Raw genomic sequence first — 27,376 nt, 5'->3', positions numbered from 1 at the left:
GGTGAACTATTTTACCCCATCAAAACCCAAAATATAAGCTTGTTTTACTCCATTGTTTGTAAACAATGTAATTGTACACAAAACATGGGTATTGCATCCATAACCCGGGCCTATGAATTTGAGAGTGGTTACATCTCTCCAACCCCATCTCGAAGCTGTTTACCTAAAAAGCTGGCAGGGTGGCTGCTTGTTGTTGTTTGAATTGCAGATTGCCCCTTGAAGGGCTGTGTGCTGACGCCAATGTTAAAATCATCCTGAGGGCTTTCTCTCTGAGATTTGACAGAGGGAAGGGTGTTGATGATCAAACTGCCAGAGTACCAGATGGTGCATGAAATGTGTGAGGGGGTATTTACCTTGTTGCATATGTCTCTTCCCAATGTAGCTTTTCTTGATTCCTTGCATCCTATCTCCTTGGATCTTCTCCTCCAATACGGTTCAGAAGCAGGCAAAGCAATATTGTGCGAGGAATCACGGAAAGGCTTCACATACATTTTAAATAAAGGATATGATTCACGCAAAATTCAAAAACGGACTGTTTGATCAAAATGGCAGATCACCAAGGCTGTGTCCCAAATGGCACCCTATTCCTTATATAATGCACTACTTTTTGACCAGGGAACATAGCAGAGTGCTCAGGTCAAAAGTAGTGCAATACAGTGCATTCGGAAAGTATTCAGACCCCTTCACTTTTCCACATTTTGTTACGTTAAAGCATTATTCTAAAATGCATTATAAGCATTATTTTCTATTCAATTTACACACAATAGCCCGTAATGACAAAGAGAAAACAGGTTTTATTATTTTTTGAAGTTGTTTGGTTGAAATACATTATTTACATAAGTATTCAAACCCTTTGCTATGAGACTCGAAACTGAGCTCAGGTGCATCCGGTTTCCATTGATCATCCGTGAGATGTTTCTACAACTTGATTGGAGTCCACTTGTGGTAAATTCAATTGATTGGACATGATTTGGAAAGGCACACACCTGTCTATATAAGGTCCCACAGTTGACAGTGCATGTCAGAGCAAAAACCAAGCCATAAGGTCGAAGCACTTGTTGGTAGAGCTCCAAGACAGGATGGTGTTGAGGCACAGATCTGGGGAAGGGTACGGAATTTTTTTTGCAGCATTGAAGGTCCCCAAGAACACAGTGTCCTCCATCAATCTTAAATGGAAGAAGTTAGGAACCACCAAGTCTCCTTCTACAGTTGGCCACCCGGCCAAACTGAGCAATCGGGGGAGAAGGGCCTTGGTCAGTGAGGTGAGCAAGAAGCCAATGGTCACTCTGACAGAGCTCCAGAGTTTCTCTGTAGCGATATGACAACCTTCCAGAAGGACAACCATCTCTGCAACACTCTACCAATCAATCATTTATGGTAAAGTGGCCAGACAGAAGCCACTCCTCAGTAAAGGCACATGACAGCCTGCTTGGAGTTTGCCAAAAGGCACCTAATGGACTCTCAGACCATGAGAAACAAGATTCAATGGTTTGATGAAACCAAGATTGAACTCTTTTTCCTAAATGTCAAGCATTACTTCTGGAGGAAACCAGGCACAGCTCATCACCTCGCCAATACCATCCCTACGGTGAAGCATGGTGGTGGCAGCATCATGCTGTGGGAGACAATGTTTTTCAGTGGCAGGGAGTGGGAGACTAGTCAGGATCGAGGGAAAGATGAACGGAGCAAAGTACACAATGATTCTTGATGAAAACCTTCTCCAGAGCGCTTAGGACCTCAGACTGGGGAGAAGGTTAACTTTCCAACAGGACAATGACCCTAAGCACACAGCCAAGACAACACAGGAGTGGCATCGGGAGAAGTCTCTGAATGTCCTCGAGTGGCCCAGCCAGAGCCCGGATTTGAACCCGATCGAACATCTCTGGAGAGACCTGAAAAGAGCTGCGCAGCGACGCTCCCCATCCAACCTGACAGAGTTTGAGAGGATCTGCAGAAAATAATGTGAAAAACTCCCCAAATACAGGCATGCCAAGCTTGTGGTGTCATACCCAAGAAGACAAGGCTGTATTCGCTGCCAAAGGTTGTACTGAGTAAAGGGTCTGAATACTTATGTAAATGTGATAATTCAGTTTTTGCTTTGTCGTTATGGGGTATTGGGTGTAGATTGGTGAGGGGAAAAAACAATTTCATCCATTTTAGAATAAGGCTGTAACGTAACAAAATGCTGAAAAAGTGTATGGTTCTGAATACTTTTCAAATGCACTGTATGTATACTGGGAATATTGTGCCATTTTGGACACGTCCCAAACCCTGTGATCAGAACCCCTCTGTTGCTTCTCATTACCTATTTAGACCTTAATCAGAATCAAATTTCTCGTGTTTTTAACAAGAGAGTCAAGTACTGTATACATTGTGGTGAATTCCAAACAGGCTGGTCCTCTAAGGGAATACACCCACACCCACCCACACTTCTCATAAACACTGTCCGTCAATTGTCAGTTTACATGGAGACATTTAGCCTAGCTAATTTCGCTGTGGGACTTGGGAAGTGGTCAGTCAAACGATACTTGCTCCTTGCTCCTTTGTCAAATAAAAGGTATCTTTGGGAGTAGTGCTTATTTATGCCAACAACAAAGACCTTTACCCAACACAGCACGACCATTCACTATGTTATGCTAGGGGAGGCTGTCAAGGTTACCATGGACAAAACCTGTGTGGACAAAAAAGTGTCTCACACACACACACACACACACACACAGTGGCTTTTCATTACTTAATTTCTCTTTGACAAATCAGAGTGCTTCACCATCCTTTCTCCACCACAATCCTTGGCCCAAGTAGTTCAGCCCGTCTCTGAATGGAACGACAGCGGTCAGGGTGAGAGACGCACGTGAAAGAATGAAAAAGATAACAGCAGAGATAAAGAGGGAGTCTGGGAGAAAAAGAGAGGGAGAACAGCTTGTATGGAGCGAGGGAACAGCTTACTTATAGAGGGGGGAGAGAGGGATGGAGAGAGCAGTGGCTTACTTGTAGAGGGGGATGTCAGGCTCCTTGCCCTCTGTGCCCAGGGTCAGGCAGAACTGCTGGAGCTGGGATTTAGGATCATTCCTGTACTGGTTCAGGATGAACTACTGACACACACTCCAAAAGTAAACATTAGTCACAAAAAAACATGGACGCACACGAGCCAAAACAAATTTGAACACATCACAAATACAGTACAGCAACCATTGTAGAAACCTTTACAATCACTGTCTCCATCTCTCTCATGTCCCCCCTCTCGCTCCCCATGCTTTCTTTCTTTCATTCCCTCACTATCTTTCTCTCTTTCAACCTCTTGCTCTACACTCACTTATTGCTCTTCTCTGTTTTCTCCATCTCCCCGACTTCTCTTTCTCTCTCCGTAGTGGGCACAAATCACAGGCTACTTAAGAAAAAATCATCTTCTGCCTGCTACTAGCTGAGCCAGAAATACAGATCTCTCTCTCTTGGTCTGTGTCTAAAAGCACTTACATTAACAGGAAAGTAGCCTTGTTAAAAAAGGGACACTTTGAATCTAGAGCTGTCTGTTTCTACAAAGAGTTCTCACACACACACACACACACACACACACACACACACACACACACACACACACACACACACACACACACACACACACACACACACACACACACACACACACACACACACACACACACACACACACACACACACACACACACACACACGGCTCAGCTCCTACATGGACACCCAGCCTCCCAGGAGATCCACACACACAGCAATTAGCACACCACTGTAGGCTGCGCCATGGCCTTCACACAGGGCCACAGTGTGTGTGTGTGTATTTGCGTGTGTGTGTGTGTGCGTGCGTGTGTGTGTGCACGCACTTGCGATGGGAGTAGCATAGTCTTTTTCTCGACCATTCTAACAGGAAGAAGCATGTCCATGAACCTGTTCATCGTAGACATATACTCCCTTCTCTAAAGAGAGGGAGGGAGCAGGACCAACCTGTCCATTATACAGACAGACTCCATTGGCTAAATCTTACTGCTACTTCATCTAATACGAGAGGAGGCTTAACTGACGCCTTTCTGAATGAACATCCACCTCACCCATCCCTGAAACACTTGAGAAACAACATCAACAGCACCTTAGAACAGAACAGCACTGACTACCGGTTGGGGATCAATATCTACAGACACCAACAACCCAATAAAGTTCAGCTAACATAGGCCCGACCGCAACCGCCGCACATCATTAACACTAGAACCTACCCCGACTTTTCCTAAATATAATAATAATAATAATATTTTACATTGCTCAGTTGTCAGAATGTTTTAATCACAAACAGAAAAGTATTCAGAGGCTGTTAACCTTTATATTTTCTTTGCTATTACTATCTTGAGAAGACAAGAAGGGGTGTGCCGAAGGGCGTTGGTTTGGACTATTCAAGCAGTGTTGGGATGAAGCATTAGGTTGCTAAGAGAAGGACCAACTGAATTGGTTTCACGGAGGGCTGACTTGACCACACAATTTATTTTCATCATGAGCAAAAGCAATTGGTTTTCTACCCAAAGCTGCAAAGGATCTGTTGTGATCCATTTAATAAACACAAGAGTCCAGCAAAATGGATAAAAGGGTGTGGTGGCAGTAGCAGGAACAGCGCCATCTAGTGTGCAAACGTATTTTGGTAAGATTAAATAAGATTAGCATTCTCTGAGAAATTAAGCTAATTGATTGCACCCAAATTGGCCATTTTAATTTATTTTATTCATATAATCGTCAATAAATATAGTTCAGTAAATCTGATTTGGACCATAAACAAGAGTAAGACTTGAGGAATCCAATAAAATGATCAATAGCCACCCACAGACCGCCCCAATGCCAATCCCACCCCAACAACCTGTATAGAGCATCAGTTCTCGATGTCTGACAAGTAATATGGAGCAGCTGCATCCCTATGAATCTTTTCCCCCCTATGCAGAGAAATTAGCCATTGAAGTTGCTTGAATTTGTTCTTAATTGACTTGCCTAGTTAAAAAAAGGTTAAATAAAAATAAAATTACAAATGATGCATATTCGATCATGAAAATTATAATGCAATATAATTTTTGATATTTCAATTTGAATTTTTTCACAAAAAATACATAACCATTTAGGAAAAGTAAGTGCAAATATATTGATTTATCATTTTACCATTTGCATTTCCAATTGAGTTTTGGCAACTAAATGCTTCCATATCCAGCATTTCAGTGATGTATGATTTATTTCTCAACTAAAATTTGATCGCAATTGACGCCATTTTACAATCTTGAGTGTATGGCATGACAATAACAAAGTAACCACGGGAAGTGCGTTGGCTATTCGAATGCATTGCTTGACATAACTGTTGATGAGCAACTGTTCCCAGCTAATACAGCTAATACATGGCCAACAAACCAGACAAATTCGGGAATTAAGTTTTGGATAGCCGCCGATGTCGAAACCAAGTTTTAGCTCAACGGCTTTAGATTGCCCGGAGGAAAGATGAAACCCGGCCAGAGGATGAGAGACTATCTGAGACTGCAGAAATGTGACCCTGGACAAATTTTACACATCAATTTCCCTGGCAGACAAGTTGACTGCAAAGAAGTCTAGCCTGCTCAGAACCGTGAACAGAGACGGGAGCTGCCACCCTCTGTGTAAAACAACATACCAGGGGAGCTGTACTCCACATCAGTGATAGAGAGGGGTAAAGTAACACTCACAGTGTACAGATTTAAAATAAATGTGTTTGCATCCTCAACACCATGCATCCCACTGTTGCCATCGGCAGTGACCAGATGAAAAAAAACAACGGTGACAAAGGTGTGTATCTCTGCCATATACAGACAGCCTTTCCATCAGCCAAACACCAAATATGATCTCCTTTTATTATATTACATTAATATTACTCGTATTACTATTAGTATTATTATTCTATGATGCTAAACTTTTCTATTCTATTTATTTTAAAACAGCAGGTTGGTGTGGATGCACTACATGCATTACACTGTAATGTTCTTAAGGTAAGCAAAAATAGTCTATACGTTTTTAATAGGCAAAAGAAAAATAAGCTAACATATCTTTTACTCGATCCAATTTTTTTTTTTTTGTAAATATATATTTCCACAAATATTTGTTTATGCAATTCACCCTTTACAATTGTTCATGCAATAGTGCTTTTGTTTAGGAATACGGAAAATCTTTTGACCTGTGCACCTTGCGGGTTGATATGCATCTGATGCGTATGCTAAAGGTTACGCCCAGCAATGTTCTCTAGTGGGTACTTACAGGCTGGGAGGCCCAGTGCTTCTAGTGTTAAAGATGACCAAAATAGGACCACACAGCCATGATAAGTGCATTAAGTAGTCAAGCTTCACTTGCGCGCCGCTTGTCAATGCTAGAGCTATTAGTGTTTAGCCATTAGCTCCTCTCGCCTCCCCTCTCTATCCGCGGTGCAGAGAAAAGAGTGCTCATTGATTTGAGAGTGAGTGGCCTCTCTCGCAGGCGAGGGGAGGCTGGGCTGTCGTTGGGATCGGAGAGGTAGGGAGATCTCACCTTCAGGCATGCACGCTTACACACTCACGCAAGAACGCACAGACACTGAACACACACACACACAAATACACGTTCTCCTTCAGTTGAGGGAAGAAGTAGACGTTCACGAAGGTGTGAACTTACTCCAGGTCCTTTTCGATGTAGAGCGTTTCGATGAAAGCTGAGGAGGGGGAACACAACAATGAACCAGGGATGAAAAAGAGAGAGAGGAAGAGAGGTCTAGGCTACTTAGTTGATGTTTAAGAGGTAACGTCAGACACATATAAAGGCTGCTTTGTGGTTAAGAACAACATTAACACAAGAAAGGAAGAAATGGGGAAGTTATGGAATGGCTATACTCAAAGTGTGTTTATATTGACTGAATCGATCCAGGTAAATAGCATACCACCTTGCATCCCACTGTTGGCTTGCCTCTGAAGCTAAGCAGGGTTGGTCCTGGTTGGGAGACCAGATGCTGCTGAAAGTGGTGTTGGAGGGCCAGTTGGAGACACTGTAAGGGTTGCAGAACTGGTGGCAGTGAAGTCAAACGCAGGAGAGCAGAGATAGGTAATAGCCGGAGCAGTTTAATTACAAAACCCACGGCAATACAAAAGAAACCTACATGGGTACGAAACCCGACACGCACCAATACCATAGCGTACAAGCACTTACAAACAAACAATTCCACACAAGGACATGGGGGGAACAGAGGGTTAAATACACAACAATTAATGATGGAAATGGAAACCAGGTGTTTCAGAAAACAAGACAAAACAACTGGAAAATGAAAAGTGAATCGACGATGGCTAGAAGACCGGTGACGCCGACCGCCGAACATCGCCCGAACAAGGAGAGGAAACGACCTCGGTGGTAGTCGTGACAGTACCCCCCCTTGAGCCGCGCGCCGACACCGGCCTCGGGGACGACCCAGAGGGCGATTTGCAAAGACGGTGGAACTCCCGCAGCAAGGGTCCAACACGTCCTCCACCGGAACTCAGCGTCTCTCCTCCGGACCGTACCCCTCCCAGTCCATGAGGTACTGAAGGCCCCTCGCCCGACGTCTCGAATCCAGTATGGATTGAACGGAGTACGCCGGGGCCCCCTCGATGTCCGGAGGAACCTCCCGCACCTCAGACTCCTGGAGTGGGCCAGCCACCACCGGCCTGAGGAGAGACACATGGAACGAGGGGTTAATACGGTAATCTGGGGGAAGTTGTAACCTGTAACTCACCTCGTCGTCTCCCCAGACCGTGGACCCAGCTTTCGGCAGGGCAGGCGGAGGGGCAGGTTTCGGGTCGAGAGACAGACCCGGCATCACTGCGGTGACGGTCTGCGCCGCCGGCGTGCTGGAAGTGAACCTGGGCGGCATCCCATGTTTCCTCCGCGCGCTGGAACCAGTCGTCCACCGCAGGACACTCGGTCTGAATCTGAGGCCAAGGAGCCAGAACCGGCTGATACCCCAGTACGCACTGGAAGGGGGAGAGGTTAGTGGAGGAGTGGCGGAGCAAGTTCTGGGCAATCTCTGCCCAGGGCACGAACGCTGCCCACTCCCCCGGCCGGTCCTGGCAATAAGACCTCAGAAACCTACCGACATCCTGGTTTACTCTCTCCACCTGCCCATTACTCTCGGGGTGAAAACCCGAGGGAAGGCTGATCGAGACCCCCAGACTTTCCATGAACGCCCTCCAGACACTCGAAGTGAACTGGGGAACCCGATCAGACACTATGTCCTCAGGCACCCCGTAGTGCCGGAAGACGTGTGTAAACAAGGCCTCCGCAGTCTGTAGGGCCGTAGCGAGACCGGGCAGCGGGAGGAGATGGCAGGACTTAGAGAAACAATCCACAACAGCCAGGATCGTGGTGTTTCCCTGTGATGGGGGAAGATTGGTCAGGAAATCGATCGACAGGTGTGACGATGGCCGCTGTGGAACGGGTAAGGGGTGTAGCTTACCTCTGGGCAGGTGCCTAGGAACCTTACACTGGGCGCACACCGAGCAGGAGGAAACATACACCCTCACGTCCTTAGCCAAAGTGGGCCACCAATACTTCTCACACAGACAGCGCACCGTCCGACCGATGCCTGGATGACCAGAGGAGGGTGATGTGTTGCTCAATAGATCAGCCGGTCACGGACAGCAGACAGAACGTACAGATGCCCAGCGGGACACTGGAGGGAAGCAGGCTCTGCACGCAACGCATGCTCAATGTCCGCGTCCAGCTCCCACACTACCGGCGCCACCAGGCAGGAGGCCGGGAGTATGGGGGTGGGATCCATGGGCCGCTCCTCTGTGTCATACAGCCGGGACAGTGTGTCTGCCTTACAGTTCTGGGAACCTGGTCTGTAAGTAAGAGTGAAAACAAAACGGGTGAAAAACATGGCCCTCCTTGCCTGGCGAGGGTTCAGTCTCCTCGCAGCCCGGATGTACTACAGATTGTGGTGGTCAGTCCAGATGAGAAAAGGGTGTTTAGCCCCCTCAAGCCAATGTCTCCACGCCTTCAAAGCCTTGACGACAGCCAACAGTTCCCGGTCACCCACGTCATAGTTTCGCTCCGCCGGGCTGAGCTTCCTCGAGAAGAAAGCACAGGGGCAGAGCTTCGGTGGCGTACCCAAGCGCTGAGAGAGCACGGCTCCTATCCCAGCCTCAGAGGCGTCCACCTCCACTATGAATGCCAAAGAGGGATCCGGATGGGCCAGCACGGGAGCTGAGGTAAACAGAGCCCTCAGGTGACCAAAGGCCCTGTCCGCCTCAGCCGACCACTGCAAATGTACCGGTACCCCCTTCAGCAGTGAGGTAATGGGAGCCGCTATCTGACCAAAACCCCAGATAAAACTCTGGTAGTAATTGGCAAACCCTAGAAGCCGCTGCACACCCTTTACCGTGGTGGGAGTCGGCCAATTACACACGGCTGAGATGCGGTCCTTCCCCATCTCCACTCCTGAGGTGGAAATGCGGTACCCTAGGAAGGAGATGGACTGTTGAAAGAACAGACATTTCTTAGCCTTGGCGTACAGGTCATGCTCCAACAGTCGACCAAGCACCTCGCGCATCAGGGACACATGCTCAGCGCGTGTAGCGGAGTATATCAGAATATCATCAATATACACCACCACACCTTGCCCGTGCAGGTCCCTGAAAATCTCGTCTACAAAGGCTTGGAAGACTGATGGAGCATTCATCAAACCGTACGGCATGACGAGGTACTCATAATACTAAATGCCGTCTCCACTAGTCTCCCTCCCGGATACGCACCAGGTTGTAAGCACTCCTATGATCAAGTTTGGTGAAGAAGCGCGCCCCATGCATTGACTCAATCGCCGTGGCGATAAGAGGTAGTGGGTAGCTGTACCTCACAGTTATCTGATTAAGACCTCGATAGTCAATACACAGGCGCAGACCTCCCTCCTTCACAAAAAAGAAACTCGAGGAGGCGCGGGAGGTGGAGGACCGAATGTACCCCTGAAACAGGGATTCGGAGACATATGTCTCCATAGCCACCGTCTCCGCCTGTGACAGAGGATACATGTGACTCCTGGGAAGTGCAGCGTCTACCAGGAGATTTATCACACAATCCCCCCGTCAATGGGGTGGTAATTGAGTCGCCTTCTTTTTGGAGAAGGCAAGAGCCAAATCGGCATATTTGGGGGGAATGCGCACGGTGGAGACCTGGTCTGGACTTTCCACCGTAGTAGCACCTACGGAAACCCCTAAACACCTAAACACCTCCCTGTGCACTCTTGCAACCACCCCGTGAGAGCCCTCCGCAGCCATGAAACAGTGGGGTCATGACAAGCTAACCAGGGTAAGCCTAGCACCACGGGAAAAGCAGGAGAGTCAATGAGAAAGAGACTGATTCTCTCCGTGTGACCCCCCCTGCGTCACCATGCCCAGAGGAGCGGTGGCCTCCCTAATCAACCCTGACCCTAATAGTCGACTATCTAAGGCATGAACTGGGAAGGGCGAAGCCACAGGAACGATGGGGATCCCTAAACTATGGGCAAATGATCTGTCAATAAAATTCCCAGCCGCGCCTGAATTGACGAGCGCCTTATGCTGGGAATGCGGGGAAAACTCAGGAAAAGTGACGAACAAAAACATGTGTGCAACAGAGGGCTCTGGGTGAGAATGGTGCCTTCTCACCTGGGGTGACGCCAGAGTGCCCTGCCTGCTGCCTCGACCCCCAGAGGAACCAACCCGGCACCGACCGGCAGTGTGACCTCTGCGGCCACAGACGGTGCATGAGACGAAACCTCCTCCGGTCTCCCTGAGCGCAGAACCTCCCAACTCCATGGGCATCGGAGCGGTGGTGCTGGGGGACCCCGATCTGGACGTCCGCAGGTAGGGAGCAGGTTATCCAGCCGAATGGACAGGTCCACCAGCTGGTCGAAGGTAAGGGTGGTGTCCCTGCAGGCCAACTCTCGACGGATGTCCTCACGCAACCTGAATGAAAAGAAGTTCACCCGCCGCCCTCGGGCGGGTGGTCGAAGACTGCCCGGAAACGACGGGTGAACTCGTCAAAGTGGTCCAGCACCGCATCTCCTTCCACCCACACGGCGTTGGCCCACTCCAGGGCTCTCCCAGAGAGGCATGAGACAAGGGCGGACACCCTCTCACGGCCCAAAGGAGCCGGGTGGACGGTTGCCAGGTATAAATCCAACTGCAGCAGGAAACTCTGGCAGCGGGCAGCCGTCCCATCGTACTCCCCGGGGAGAGTGAGATGAATCCCACTGGAACCGAGTGCAGGGGGAGTGAGTAGTGGAGGCCCCTGTTGTGCTGGGGGAGGTGCTGGAGAAACTCCCTGTCTCTCCCAGCGGTCCATGATTTGGACTAACGCGGTCCATGGCGTCGCTGAGATGGTGGATCATCGCCTCTTGCTCCAGGACGCGCTCCTCGACACCTATACCAGGGGCACCTGCTCCTGCTGACTCCATATGGGTGGTGTGGAATTCTGTAAGGGTTGCGGAACTGGTGGCAGTGAAGTCAGACGCAGGAGAGCAGAGATAGGTAATAGGCTAACTCAAGAGACGCTAACGGAGTCGGTGCAGCCAGCTGGTTTCTTCATGCATCGCGCCGACAGAAACAAACATCTTTCTGGTAAGAAGAGGGGCGGGGGGGTATGCCTTATGATTAACGAGACGTGGTGTGATCATCATAACAACACACAGGAACTCAAGTCATTCTGTTCACCTGATCTAGAACTCCTCACAATCAAATGTCGACCGCATTATCTACCAAGGGAATTCTCTTCAATCATAATCACAGCCGTATATATTCCCCCCCAAGCAGACACATCGATGGCCCTGAACGAACTTTATCTGACTCTTTGTAAACTGGAAACCACACACCCTGAGGCTGCATTCATCGTAGCTGGGGATTTTAACAAGGCTAATCTAAAAACAAAACTCCCTAAATTCTATCAGCATATCGATTGTGCTACCAGGGCTGGAAAAACCCTAGATCATTGTTATACTAATTTCCGCGACGCATATAAGGCCCTCCCCCGCCCCCCTTTCGGAAAAGCTGACCACGACTCCATTTTGTTGATTCCAGCCTACAAACAGAAACTAAAACAACAAGCTCCCGCGCTCAGGTCTGTTCAACGCTGGTCCGACCAATCTGAATCCACGCTTCAAGACTGCTTCGATCACGCGGATTGGAATATGTTCCGCATTGCGTCCAACAACAATATTGACGAATATGCTGATTCGGTGAGCGAGTTCATTAGGAAGTGCATTGACGATGTCGTACCCACAGCAACGATTAAAACATTCCCAAACCAGAAACCGTGGATTGACGGCAGCATTCGCGTGAAACTGAAAGCGCGAACCACTGCTTTTAACCAGGGCAAGGTGACCGGAAGCATGACCGAATACAAACAGTGTAGCTATTCTCTCCGCAAGGCAATCAAACAGGCTAAGTCCCAGTACAGAGACAAAATCGAGTCGCAATTCAACAGCTCAGACACAAGAGGTATGTGGCAGGGTCTACAGTCAATCACGGATTACAAAAAGAAAACCAGCCCCGTCGCGGACCAGGATGTCTTGCTCCCAGACAGGCTAAACAACTTTTTTGCCCGCTTTGAGGACAATACAGTGCCACTGACACGGCCCCCTACCAAAACCTGCGGGCTCTCCTTCACTGCAGCCGAGGTGAGTAAAACATTTAAACGTGTTAACCCTCGCAAGGCTGCAGGCCCAGACGGCATTCCCAGCCGCGTCCTCAGAGCATGCGCAGACCAGCTGGCTGGTGTGTTTACGGACATATTCAATCAATCCTTATCCCAGTCTGCTGTTCCCACATGCTTCAAGAGGGCCACCATTGTTCCTGTTCCCAAGAAAGCTAAGGTAACTGAGCTAAACGACTACCGCCCCGTAGCACTCACTTCCGTCATCATGAAGTGCTTTGAGAGACTACTCAAGGACCATATCACCTCCACCCTACCGGACACCCTAGACCCACTCCAATTTGCTTACCGACCCAATAGGTCCACAGACGACGCAATCGCAACCACACTGCACACTGCCCTAACCCATCTGGACAAGAGGAATACCCATGTGAGAATGCTGTTCATCGATTACAGCTCAGCATTTAACACCATAGTACCCTCCAAACTCGTCATCAAGCTCGAGACCCTGGGTCTCGACCCCGCCCTGTGCAACTGGGTCCTGGACTTCCTGACGGGCCGCCCCCAGGTGGTGAGGGTAGGTAACAACATCTCCACCCCGCTGATCCTCAACACTGGGGCCCCACAAGGGTGCGTTCTGAGCCCTCTCCTGTACTCCCTGTTCACCCACGACTGCGTGGCCATGCACGCCTCCAACTCAATCATCAAGTTTGCGGATGACACTACAGTGGTAGGCTTGATTACCAACAACGACGAGACGGCCTACAGGGAGGAGGTGAGGGCCCTCGGAGTGTGGTGTCAGGAAAATAACCTCACACTCAACGTCAACAAAACAAAGGAGATGATTGTGGACTTCAGGAAACAGCAGAGGGAGCACCCCCCTATCCACATCGACGGGTCAGTAGTGGAGAAGGTGGAAAGTTTTAAGTTCCTCGGTGTACACATCACGGACAAACTGAATTGGTCCACCCACACAGACAGCGTTGTGAAGAAGGCGCATCAGCGCCTCTTCAACCTCAGGAGGCTGAAGAAATTCGGCTTGTCACCAAAAGCACTCACAAACTTCTACAGATGCACAATCGAGAGCATCCTGTCGGGCTGTATCACCGCCTGGTACGGCAACTGCTCCGCCCACAACCGTAAGGCTCTCCAGAGGGTAGTGAGGTCTGCAGAACGCATCACCGGGGGCAAACTACCTGCCCTCCAGGACACCTACACCACCCGATGTCACAGGAAGGCCATAAAGATCATCAAGGACAACAACCACCCAAGCCACTGCCTGTTCACCCCGCTATCATCCAGAAGGCGAGGTCAGTACAGGTGCATCAAAGCAGGGACCGAGAGACTGAAAAACAGCTTCTATCTCAAGGCCATCAGACTGTTAAACAGCCACCACTAACATTTAGCGGCCACTGCCAACATACTGACTCAACTCCAGCCACTTTAAAAATGGGAATTGATGGAAATTATGTAAAAATGTACCACTAGCCACTTTAAATAATGCCACTTAATATAATGTTTACATACCCTACATTACCCATCTCATATGTATATACTGTACTCTATATCATCTACTGCATCTTGCCATCTTTATGTAATACATGTACCACTAGCCACTTTAAACTATGCCACTTTATGTTTACATACCCTACAGTACTCATCTCATATGTATATACCGTACTCTATACCATCTACTGCATCTTGCCATGCCGTTCTGTACCACCACTCATTCATATATCTTTATGTACATATTCTTCATCCCTTTACACTTGTGTGTGTGTATAAGGTAGTAGTTGTGGAATTGTTAGGTTAGATTACTTGTTGGTTATTACTGCATTGTCGGAACTAGAAGCACAAGCATTTCGCTACACTCGCATTAACATCTGCTAACCATGTGTATGTGACTAATAACATTTTATTTGATTTAGCCGGAGCAGTTTAATTACAAACCCACAGCAATACAAAAAAAAATGACATGGGTACAAAACCCGAAACGCACCAGCAACATAGCGTACAAGCACTTACAAACAAACAATGCCACACAAGGACATGGGGGGAACAGAGGGTTAAATACACAACAATTAACCTCTTGACACTACAGGGGGTGCTGTTTCAACTTGGACATTTATCGTTCCCAAATTAAACTGCCTCGTACTCAATTCTTGCTCGTACAATATGCATATTATTATTACTATTGGATAGAAAACAATCTCTAGTTTCTAAAACCGTTTGAATTATGTCTGTGGGTGAAACAGAACTCTTTCTGCAGCGAAATCCATGACAGGAACTGCGAAGGTCTGAAAATGAGGCTCTGTTCTCAGATCAGTTTAAAGCTCTGTATGTATCCTATGGGTCGACATGAACTGCACCCGCCTTCCCCTGGATGTCAGTAACCAATGAGAAGTGGAATGGAGTGTCTACGTAGTTCTCAGAGCTTATAAAAGGCCAAGGAACGAAGTGCGCTCTCTTTTCGTCGTTCGTCATTGCGCAAAGCAAGACCTCAAGATGGCATTTTGAAACGCTCAGTTATCGGCCTTAGCTATATCCGTCTGTAATTTAATTCGATATAGGTGTTAGAAATATCATAACGAAGTTATTTTAAACCGAGTTATATCAGTTTATGCGAGTATATTGCTATTTTCGGAATTTCCTTAGTATTGCGTTTTGGGGATTTGGGAATGTTGTGGCCACATACAGTGGGGAGAACAAGTATTTGATACACTGCCGATTTTGCAGGTTTTCCTACTTACAAAGCATGTAGAGGTCTGTAATTTTTATCATAGGTACACTTCAACTGTGAGAGACGGAATCTAAAACAAAAATCCAGAAAATCACATTGTATGATTTTTAAGTAAATAATTTGCATTTTATTGCATGACATAAGTATTTGATCACCTACCAACCAGTAAGAATTCCGGCTCTCACAGACCTGTTAGTTTTTCTTTAAGAAGCCCTCCTGTTCTCCACTCATTACCTGTATTAACTGTACCTGTTTGAACTGGTTACCTGTATAAAAGACACCTGTCCACACACTCAATCAAACAGACTCCAACCTCTCCACAATGGCCAAGACCAGAGAGCTGTGTAAAGACATCAGGGATAAAATTGTAGACCTGCACAAGGCTGGGATGGGCTACAGGACAATAGGCAAGCAGCTTGGTGAGAAGGCAACAACTGTTGGCGCAAATATTAGAAAATGGAAGAAGTTCAAGATGACGGTCAATCACCCTCGGTCTGGGGCTCCATGCAAGATCTCACCTCGTGGGGCATCAATGATCATGAGGAAGGTGAGGGATCAGCACAGAACTACACGGCAGGACCTGGTCAATGACCTGAAGAGAGCTGGGACCACAGTCTCAAAGAAAACCATTAGTAACACACTACGCCGTCATGAATTAAAATCCTGCAGCGCACGCAAGGTCCCCTGCTCAAGCCAGCGCATGTCCAGGCCCGTCTGAAGTTTGCCATTGACCATCTGGATGATCCAGAGGAGGAATGGGAGAAGGTCATGTGGTCTGATGAGACAAAAATAGAGCTTTTTGGTCTAAACTCCACTCGCCGTGTTTGGAGGAAGAAGAAGGATGAGTACAACCCCAAGAACACCATCCCGACCGTGAAGCATGGAGGTGGAAACATCATTCTTTAGGGATGCTTTTGTGCAAAGGGGACAGGACGACTGCACCGTATTGAGGGGAGGATGGATGGGGCCATGTATCGCGAGATCTTGGCCAACAACCTCCTTCCCTCAGTAAGAGCATTGAAGATGGGTCGTGGCTGGGTCTTCCAGCATGACAACGACCCGAAACACACAGCCAGGGCAACTAAGGAGTGGCTCCGTAAGAAGCATCTCAAGGTCCTGGAGTGGCCTAGCCAGTCTCCAGACCTGAACCCAATAGAAAATATTTGGAGGGAGCTGAAAGTCCGTATTGCCCAGCGACAGCCCCGAAACCTAAAAGATCTGGAGAAGGTCTGTATGGAGGACTGGGCCAAAATCCCTGCTGCAGTGTGTGCAAACCTGGTCAAGAACTACAGGAAACGTCTGATCTCTGTAATTGCAAACAAAGGTTTCTGTACCAAATATTAAGTTCTGCTTTTCTGATGTATCAAATACTTATGTCATGCAATAAAATGCAAATTAATTACTTAAAAATCATACAATGTGATTTTCTGGATTTTTGTTTTAGATTCTGTCTCCCACAGTTGAAGTGTACCTATGATAAAGATTACAGACCTCTACATGCTTTGTAAGAAGGAAAACCTGCAAAATCGGCAGTGTTTCAAATACTTGTTCTCCCCACTGTAGCTATTGTTAGCTGCTAATTCCGAAGTTGAAGACGACGTTTTACAACCAAGCAACGATTATTTTGGACAAGGGACACCTTGCCCAAGATTCTGATGGAAGCTCGTCCAAAAGTAAGAACTATTTATGATGTTATTCCGTATTTATGTGGAAAAATGTAAACGCATTTGTCCGCCGTTATTGCGGCACTAGTCTGGCTGTAACGCACACTGTATGTCTAGTAACGTTCATTTTAAAAATCTAACTCAGCGGTTGCATTAATAACTAATGCATCTTTCATTTGCTGTCCAACCTGTATTTTCTAGTCAATCTAATCGATAAATAATCGTAAACTTAGGTGCCTTTCCAAGATGGCGCCGGCCAGAATGCATGACCTGTTGCCACTGATCACATTGTATAACAACGATTTGTGCTGCTAAATATGCACATTTTCGAACAAAACCTATATGCATTGTGTAATATGATGTTACAGGACTGTCATCTGACAAAGTATATCAAGGTTAGTCCAAAATTATATATCTTTTGCTGTATTGTTACGATCGCTAACCTGTGCTGCTGGTAAATTGCTTGTGTTTCTGGCTATTGTGCTAAGCTAATATAATGCTATATTGTGTTTTCGCTGTAAAACACTTAAAAAATCTGTCATATTGCCTGAATTCACAAGATGTTGGGCTTTCATTTGCTGTACGCTGTGTATTTTTCAAAATGTTTTAAGATGAGTAATTAGGTATTTGACGTTGGTCTCTGTAATTATTCTGGCAGCTTCGGCACTATTTCAGATTGCAGCTGCAATGTAGAACTGTGATTTATACCTGAAATATGCAAATTTTTCTAAAAAAACATATGCTATACAATAAATATGTTATCAGACTGTCATCTTATGAAGTTGTTTCTTGGTTAGTGGCTATTTATATCTTTATTTGGTCGAATTAGTGATGGCTACTGATGGAGTAAAAAACTGGTGGAGTAAAAAAAGTGGTGTCTTTTGCTAACGTGGTTAGCTAATAGATATACATATTGTGTCTTCCCTGTAAAACATTTAAAAAATCAGAAATGATGGCTGGATTCACAAGATGTGTATCTTTCATCTGGTGTCTTGGACTTGTGATTTAATGATATTTAGATGCTAGTATTTACTTGTGACGCTATGCTAGGCTATGCTAGTCAGCTTTTTTACTGTGGGGGGTGCTCCCGGATCCGGGTTTGGGAGGAATTAGAGGTTAATGATGGAAATAGAAACCAGGTGTGTAAGAAAACAAGACAAAACAAATGGAAAATGAAAAGTGCATCGACGATGGCTAGAAGACCGATGCCGCCGACCACCGAACACCGCCCGAACAAGGAGAGGAAACGACCTCGGTGGAAGTCGTGACAGACACTCTTTCCTATGGTCTAAAAAAATATCCCAATGCCCCTGGGCAGTGATTGGGGACACTGTGTAGGGTGCTGTCTTTCGGGCGGGATGTTAAATGGGTGTCCTGACTCTCTGTGGCCACTTAAGATCCCATGGCACTTATTGTAAGAGTAGGGGTGTTAACCCTGGTGTCCTGGCTAAATTCCCAATCTGACTAACATGGCCACCTAATCATCCCCAGCTTGCTATTGGCTCATTCATCCCCCTTCTCTCCCCTGTAACTATTCCCAAGGTCATTGCTGTAAATTAAAATGTGTTCTCAGTCAACATACCTGGTAAATAAGGGGGGAAAAATAGACAATGATGGCTGGCTGCTGTTGTTGATAAACACCCACATCCACAAATTGTCTCTGAGTATAAGTGCTGATCTAGGATCAGTTTAGGCTTTTGTATAAGATTATATGGATTGATCAGCACTCCTACTCTGAAATAGTTTGTGGATACGGGCCCTGGACCTAGTAATAAAGTCTACCATCAAAGCTGCATCAAATGGAAATTGGAAATAATATAAAATATACAGAGAAATATGAGCTTCCACCATAGTTGCTGGAACTGGAAAGGATGATATGAAAATAAAATATTTCAGCCAGAGTATTAAAGTTAGTGGTAATGTAGTGTGGAAATGTTAATATAACGTAATGCAGCAGGCCCTACTTCAGGTTGTCTTACTATAATAATATAACACATACTGAAAAAAAATATACACGCTACCTGTAAAGTGCTGGTCCCATGTTTAATGAGCTGAAATAAAAGATCCCAGAAGTGTTCCAAACACACAAAAAGCTGATTTCTCTCAAATGGTGTGCAAAATTGTGTTGACATCTCTGTTAGTGAGCATTTCTCGTTTGCCAAGATAATCCATCTACCTGACAGGTGTGGGATTTCAAGAAGATGATTAAACAACAGCATCATTACACAGGTGCACCTTCTGCTGGGGACAATAAAAGACCATTCTAAAATGTGCCGTTTTGTCACACAACCAAATGCCACATTTTGAGGGAGCGTGCAAATGGCATGCTTACTACAGGAATGTCCACCAGAACTGTTGGCAGATAATTGAATGTTAATTTCTCCACCATAAGCCGCCTCCAATGTAGTTTTAGAGAATTTGGCAGCATGTCAAACCGGTCTCACAACCGTAGACCACGTGTATGGCGTTCTGTGGACGAGTAGTTTTCTGATGTCAACGTTGTGAACATAGTGACCCATGGTGATGGTGGGGTTATGGTATGGGCAGGCATAAGCTACGGACAATGAACACAATTGCATTTTATCGAAGGCAATTTGAATGCACTAAGATATGAGATCCTGAGGCCTATTGTTGTACCATTCATCCGCCGCCATCCTTTCACGTTTCAGCATGATAATGGACAGCCCCATGTCGCAAGGATCTGTACACAATTCCTGGAAGCTGAAAATGTCCCAGTTCTTCCATGATCTGCATATTCACCAGACATGTCACCCATTGAGCATGTTTGAGAAGCTCTGGATCGACATGTACGACTCAGCGTGACGACTCAGCGTGTTCCAGCTCCCGTCAATATCCAGGAACTTCGCACAGCCATTGAAGAGGAGTGGGACAATATTCCACAGGCCAACACATTTCTTTCACAATAGAGTTGATCAACTCTGCAGAGAGACAGTGTCTAGGCTCTACCGTAGGTACACTGTGTGTACGTAGCTAGTTAGATGACATGACTGTTTATATGCTCAAGAGAACCACTCATTTCAGCCCACACCCCTCAATCCTGCTGTCATCATCTCTGCTTTGCTCTGCCCTTAGAAGAATATATGAGGATGCGAATAATCTTGTGTGTGTGTGTGTGTGTGTGTGTGTGTGTGTGTGTGTGTGTGTGTGTGTGTGTGTGTGTGTGTGTGTGTGTGTGTGTGTGTGTGTGTGTGTGTGTGTGTGTGTGTGTGTGTGTGTGTGTACTTACGTGTATGTGGACCCAGTACAAAGGTCTCGCTATTGAATATTGCCTTTGCACATTGTGTGTGTGTATATATGTGAGCGTGTGTGTGCAGGTGTGTGAGGACATGTGTTTGTATATGTGTGTGCGCACAGTGCATGTCATCCTCTTGTGGCTTGGCCTTTGAAGAGCATCCAGTAGTGTACATCTCGTCATGTGGCCGCCCCTCCACCCCTCCACCCTCTCAACCCCCTCCACAACCTAACCCTCCCAACCCCTTAATGCTCAAGCCTTTTTTCAGGATGCATCCCAAAAAGCAACCTATTCCCTACATAGACCTATGGGCCCTGGTCAAAGTAGTGCACTATGTTGGGAATAGGGTGCCATTTGGGATGCAGTTTCGCCTTTTTGATGTCTGAAGACCGGAAGGCTGGGAGGCCAAATGAGGGAGGGAAGGCTATAACACTCATCATCCACCCTCCGGTCACCAAGCAAGGGCTCGGGAGCCAAAAGACAAGCCGGCGTACATGTACTCCCTTAGGATAATTAAATGTCTTTACTGGCCTTTCATAAAGGAAAGAGAAAAGTAAAATGCCAATATTTCAGGGTTTGAAGACGTCAAGGAGGGAGAGGCCATGTAGCCTATGTACAGAAACACACAAACTCCAATTTAAAAACCTCAAGGAGAGAGCAATGTACTATAGGATCTCTATGCCAAAAAACAATGTTGGTTAATTTTTTAAAACCTCACATCAGAGAGAAAGGAAAGGCCTTGGACATATAGAAATACAGTACATGCAAAATGGCAATAGTTTCGTTATTAAGAGAGAAATTAGAAAAATGCCTTGTACATATGGTACAAATATATAGACAATGGTTGAGGTTTTAAAAAGGGTTTAAACGCTATACTACATACACTCCAGCAGGTCAGCTAGGGTCTTGGTGCGGAGGGCCACGAGCCATTTGGCTTTGTCATTAGTGATGGCAAACTCCTGCATGCCCAGCTCCTCTTCCACTTTGACCTGGGTACGGTTGTTGACCAATGAGCTACGCAACAACTGTGGAACACACACATGCACGCACACACAAATCCAATGTTGATCACACACAGAATATCCAAGTCTCACAGATCCACTTTGCACATTTGCCAAAGTGCGTAAACAGTACACACGCACATGAGAAAAATAAGGAAAATAAACACCATATGGACTAATACATCACAGACCCTGTAGCGTGTAGGATCACACCAGGCTATTCAATGTTTCACATCATTGGACTGTTAAATATTACATTGAGATTCAAAGCTCAGCAGATGAAGACATGTCAAAACAAGACGAGTGCATTGCCTGCTCTAAAAGAGTTGGCATAAACATTATAAATATAAACGCAGCAGTGGGGAAAGTAGAGATAGAATAGATCAAATGCTGTGGGACGTCTCAGCTAACTCGTTCTTAACACACACACACACACACACACACACACACACACACACACACACACACACACACACACACACACACACACACACACACACACACACACACACACACACACACACACACACACACACACACACACACACACACACACACACACACACACACACACACACAAAGGCAACGTGTTGAATGAGCACTTCAATTTGAAATCCATTTGAGTCCGAGTCTGTTTCTACTCTTGGGCAGGCCGGGACCATCTCAGTCTCTTAGCCATGCTTCACTGCAGAGCTTTTATCCCATTGATGTCACATCTACTCTCCACTAATAAATATCTAACTGCAGATCTGTTTTTACTTAGCAGCTTTTAGTTAGGACTTTTCTATGACAAATCAGTTACAGCAGCACTGCACTGCATGCCCCGCCCCACTGCAGAGTATGTAAGGAAAAGGAACCAAAAAAAAAAGAGTGGAACTAAGTTTTTTCCTTTCCACCATTCAATATTGATTGACAGGATGGGAAATGCATGACTGGAATGTTCCGGCAAGTATTGTATAAGATGAACACAGAGACACCCTTAAACCCACACACACACTGTTACAGCACCATCCAAGGATGGAGACAATCTGTTTTCATCTGCACTCCACAGCCATCACAAAAGAGTACCAACAAAGGCCTGCTATTAAAGACACTTTCCCATACAACAATAGGCTACCCATCTCGCTCTCTCTTTGGCCCTGTAACTCTTCCTTTCAGCACACAAAGACAGGGAAAGAAAGGGGGAGGGATACAAAGGGAGCAGGAGGAGCTAAAGAAGAGAGAGATACAGCATGGAAGTGCAGCAGGGGGAAAAAAGGATGTGGTGGATAACCAGAGAAAAACGGAGAGATGGGTACAGAGGGAGGAACATATGGATAAACAAAGATGGGGAGAGCCAGAGAGGAGAGAGAGAGCACAGTGAGAGAGGAGTGCAAGACGAGGAGGGAGAAGCGACAGAAAGAGAGAAGGAAAGCAAGACAGACAAAGATGTAAAGAGCGAGGGAACGAGATGGGGAGAAGGAAGAAGAGAATAGATGGAGAGAGACATTAGGGGGTTTCTCCTTACTGTTACGTGTCCTTCGGGGTGGTCAGGGAAATGGATGAAGAGGTACTCTGTAGCCATCAGCTGCATGATGGAGTCTCCCAGGAACTTCCTTCTCTGGTTGTGACCCCAGAGAGAGGGAGCGAAACAGGGAAACGGGTAGAAAGGGGTGGGGGGGGATAGAGAGAAAAGGAGGGATGGAGAAAGGGGTAAAGAGGGGTTATTTAGGTGCACAGCCTCAGGCCTTCAATTCAGACGTGTCTTCAACTCTCAGTCAAACCCACGGGGGCTTTAGCCTTAGTGGCATGCTGAATGTGATGCACTAAAGCACTAATGCACACGTGCGCACACACACACACACACACACACACACACACACACACACACACACACACACACACACACACACACACACACACACACACACACACACACACACACACACTACTCATGGGCAGCCCTGGGGAGAGACGAGAGCAGGCCCTAACAGTCAGTGACAAGTGAAAGGTTATTACCCACATGGAGAGAAGTTTATACCACGGAGGTTAAATAGAATGGTAAGCTTGGATCGGATCGATGATACCGCTGCGTTCAGTCAATTGTGTTGAATTAACTAGGACAAGCAGACATGCACAGTACCCCCCCCCCCCCGCCTACCCCCCCCCCACCCCCCCCCCCCACCCCCCTCACACACACACCTTCCAACATTAAACCCCTACTGATATCTATGGATGTGTTTGATCATATTCAGAGCCTTCTACTCCCTATGCAGTAGTACCGTACTAGACAGGGGTGTACTGCAGTGTAGTAGGAGATGGAGGAGAGACGCTGCACAGCATTGCTCCTTAATTAAACAGAATTATAGATTAGTGTTGCAGATGTAGGTTGGTGCTGTGCCAAGGAGCCAGGGCGTGCAGCACAGACCACAGTGAACAGAGCGGAGTGGGAGATATGTAGACATGGCCTGCATCGCAAATGGCACCCTATTCCCTTTTCAGTGCACAACTTTTGACCAAGGACCATAGGGCTCTGGTCAAAAGTAGTGTACTGTATAGGGAACAGGGCGCCATTTGGGCAGGTTAGAGCAGGATTGACTGAGTACAGTTATAGTTGAGTGGAGAGGAGAGGGGATAGAGCGAGGACATAGGAGCAAGGGAAGGGGGGAAAGAGAGGGGTAAAAGAGAGGAGGGATGAGGAGGGGAAATGATCACATCAAAGGTCAGAGTTTATTGTCCCATTCCTGCGGCGTCGACCGGCAGGCACATTTTATGTTATGCGGCATATCGGAACTGGGAAACTCTCCTGGAATGTGTTTCCTAAGAAGGGTGAGGGAGAGAGAGAGTGCTGCAGCATGCACATACTGAACCTCAATATGTGTGTGTTAAGATGACAGTGAGCATGTGTGTTCTAGAGGGATAGAAAAAAGGCGAGGGAAAGCGAAAATAAGAGAAAAACATAGTAAAAAAGGCGAGAGAGATAGAGGGGGTCGGGGCAGAAGGAAAGCGTTTTAGTGTGAAAGCCACATAGAGCCATCTCTCCAACACAGGAGGCACAATGCAGCGGTAGTGGGATGGTTAAGGATGGGGGAAATTGAAGTAAAGTGTGAATCCCATGTTTTATTCTGCCCTGACTTTGATCTAAAACACCTTTAACAGCTTCAGGAGGCTTGCGTTCCAACGACGACTACTCCATTTTGTAACGCCTGTGTGTGTGATCGTGTATGTGGCTCCTTTACGACTTAGAAGTTCTAGAAATAGCGTTTCCCGGCTCAGTAGGGGTCCGGGAGGTTGTTTGGGCCTGATCCGACAGGGAAGGCTATATATACCTGAGCGGAGAGGGGCAGGATGAGAGGAGCGGTGCGGTGTGGTCTCTCGTGGTTTGGGATCATTGATCGTGGCAGCCATTGAGTGTCCTGATCATTAGGGGCCTATGATAAAAGGTGTACGTCCCAAATGGCACCCTAATCCCTTTATAGTGCACTACTTTCTGGTCAAATGTAGTACGCTGTATAGGGAATAGGGTGCCATTTAAGAGGCAACTGAGGGGATTTAGAGGGTAGAGTCGTGGGAGCAGAGTCTCTCCGTCTGTGTTCCTCTGAGGTTGTCTAATGTCACTAGGATCTCTAAAAGGGGTCAACTCACAGCTCCACTTCCTCTCGGTCAGACTCTATCTAATTCCACTACTATGAGGTTACTGAGTGTGTGTTCTATCTATCTACTTCCACAATGAGGTTAGTTTGTGTACGTGTGTGTATGGGGGGGGGGGGGGTCTCGTCTCCTCTACGTCCTGTACTATTCTTTTGTATGACCTTCATTTCGGTTTCCAGTGTGATGAGATAGGGTTCTAAAGGTTGCCCTACATTGGAGGGGGGCGGACTCACATTGCTACCGACCTCTTGTTCTCAGATTAAATTTCAAACTCGGTTCCATCAGCATCCCATTTTAAGAACAAAGGGGTCCTTACTTTTTTAGACGACCTTCATTACAAACAGTTGATTTTTTTTTACACATCCACTAATACTTTTTGAGTAAAAATATCAGCATGAGGCTTGACTACCGGGTATAATCACAAGCTAATGGTAAAGAATTGGCCTAAAACAAAGTTAAGAGTTATAAAGGTTTGTATCGTAATCTTCACATTCACGGCCACCTAGTTATTCCACTGATTCCCAATTGGCATATATCACTCCTCGCCTCTTCACCATGCTAGCAGATGCGTGGTGAGCGTTCTCACCACAGATGTGTGGCACACAATGGTTGCTGTGCATCACAAGCGGTTGGTGGCACCTCAATGGGGACGACGGACTTGTGGTAATTGAATGGTATCAAACACATGCCATTCCATGTGCTCCGTTCCGGCCATTATTATGAACTGTCCTCCCCTCAGCAGCCTCCTGTGCCGTGCATCACCTCGACAGGTGAGTTTCCCCCTTATTACGTAAAGCGCTTTGACCACCTACTGTAGGTGGAAAGCAGCTGCATAAATCCAATGAATCATTATTATTATTATTATTTAATGGTTAAGAATTAGTGTAAAAACTGAGTCTAATAATAAGTTGGCCATTTAATAATGGGGTTAGCATTGCAGGCGTCAGTCTATACTTTGAGAAGGAAGAGAAACCTTCAAAGTTAACCTTGACAGTTCAGCCCTCTAATCGACTTCACTGACCATGAGTGGTGAAAGGCTCTGACATTAAAGTGATGGATTAAAAAACACAACGACACGAAACACACAGAAACACACACACACACTGAAACATCCTTGTGGCAAATCTAAAAGCAATTGCTGAGTGCTGCCTGCCAATAAGATATCAGAGATGTACGGTCAAGGCTAATTTGGTTTTGCTGTCAAACTCACTATTGTGTTGCTAACATTTCACTTTTGTGAATGGATCAAACATTTTACCCTCATATACTCTACACAGTGAAGCACATCTCCTAAAAGACGACATGACCTCTGCAATTATTTTCCATTACATGTCATTTTTAAGAGCATTTTAAACACAATGAAAGAGGAATGCTAAGTACAGAGCATTTGATGAAACCCCGAAGACAGCTTTCTTTTAAACACTGGTGAATAAAGTTTTGCATCGGAGCTACTAGAGTTTGAAGCTTTTCCTTTCATTTAAAAACAATGCTACAGTACAAAGCAGTAAAACATGCTAAAATGTTTATTCCATTCTACTGAGCAATTTGCTTTAAGTTCGTATTTTTATATTTTATTATTTCTTATTGTTGTTGCATTGTCGAGAAGGAACGTGCATGTAAGCCTTTCGTCGGACGGTGTATATACCAAGTGTATCCTGTACAACTAATAAGACATGAAACTTGAAACACCAAAGGTAACAGGGTAACTCGAGACAAGTGTGAATCAAAGCTGACTTATTCAAAAACACATTGTCTGCACTCTGCACTCACATGAGTAAAATCACCCATTTTTTAACACTATTTTTCGACTGTAAGTTGCAAGCGATGAAAGCCTCCTATGAAAGGTAATAAGCAGGGAAGGGAAACACAGCAGTTCTTCACCCAATTGAAATCAACCTGATTGAAATGTCAGCAACTTTATAAAACCAATGATGTCACCGTTGTTTAAAAAAATGCAGTTTGATTTAATATAAAAGCATTTGGAGAAAATGTTACCGATGTTGGCATCTGAAAGGACCTCTAGGGTCAAATCAGGTCTAACAATATCTCAGACAGTATTCGTAAAAATGTGTCTCCAAAGCAACAACAACAATACAATAAATGTGTCAGAATTATAATAAACCTTTAATAAAGTAAGCTAACAAAATGTGTGCATGCTTACTGTAAATATACATAATACACTCCCTGCAAGTAATGGCTTAAAACATAAAAAAAGCTAAGTTATTAACTTAAACTACAAACTATGAATATAAATTAAATCAAGTGAAATGGGCCTCCGAGACCTCACAGAGCTGAGAGCTGAGAGCTGAGAGAGAGAGAGAGAGAGAGAGAGAGAGAGAGAGAGAGAGAGAGAGAGAGAGAGAGAGAGAGAGAGAGAGAGAGAGAGAGAGAGAGAGAGAGAGAGAGAGAGGTAGAGAGGTAGAGAGAGAGAGAGAGAGAGAGA

At 46.1% G+C, this 27,376-nt stretch overlaps 1 pseudogene; it reads right to left on the bottom strand.

The window, feature by feature from the left end:
- LOC139532047 (ribonuclease 3-like) overlaps window positions 1-27,376 on the bottom strand; it is a 146,544-nt pseudogene that overhangs the window by 18,668 nt on the left and 100,500 nt on the right.

The sequence above is a fragment of the Salvelinus alpinus genome, chromosome 10 (assembly GCF_045679555.1).
Source record: "Salvelinus alpinus chromosome 10, SLU_Salpinus.1, whole genome shotgun sequence".
Lineage (NCBI taxonomy): Eukaryota > Metazoa > Chordata > Actinopteri > Salmoniformes > Salmonidae > Salvelinus > Salvelinus alpinus.
The sequence above is the reverse complement of the archived record's forward strand: the minus strand, read 5'-3'. Positions and strand labels throughout refer to the sequence as shown.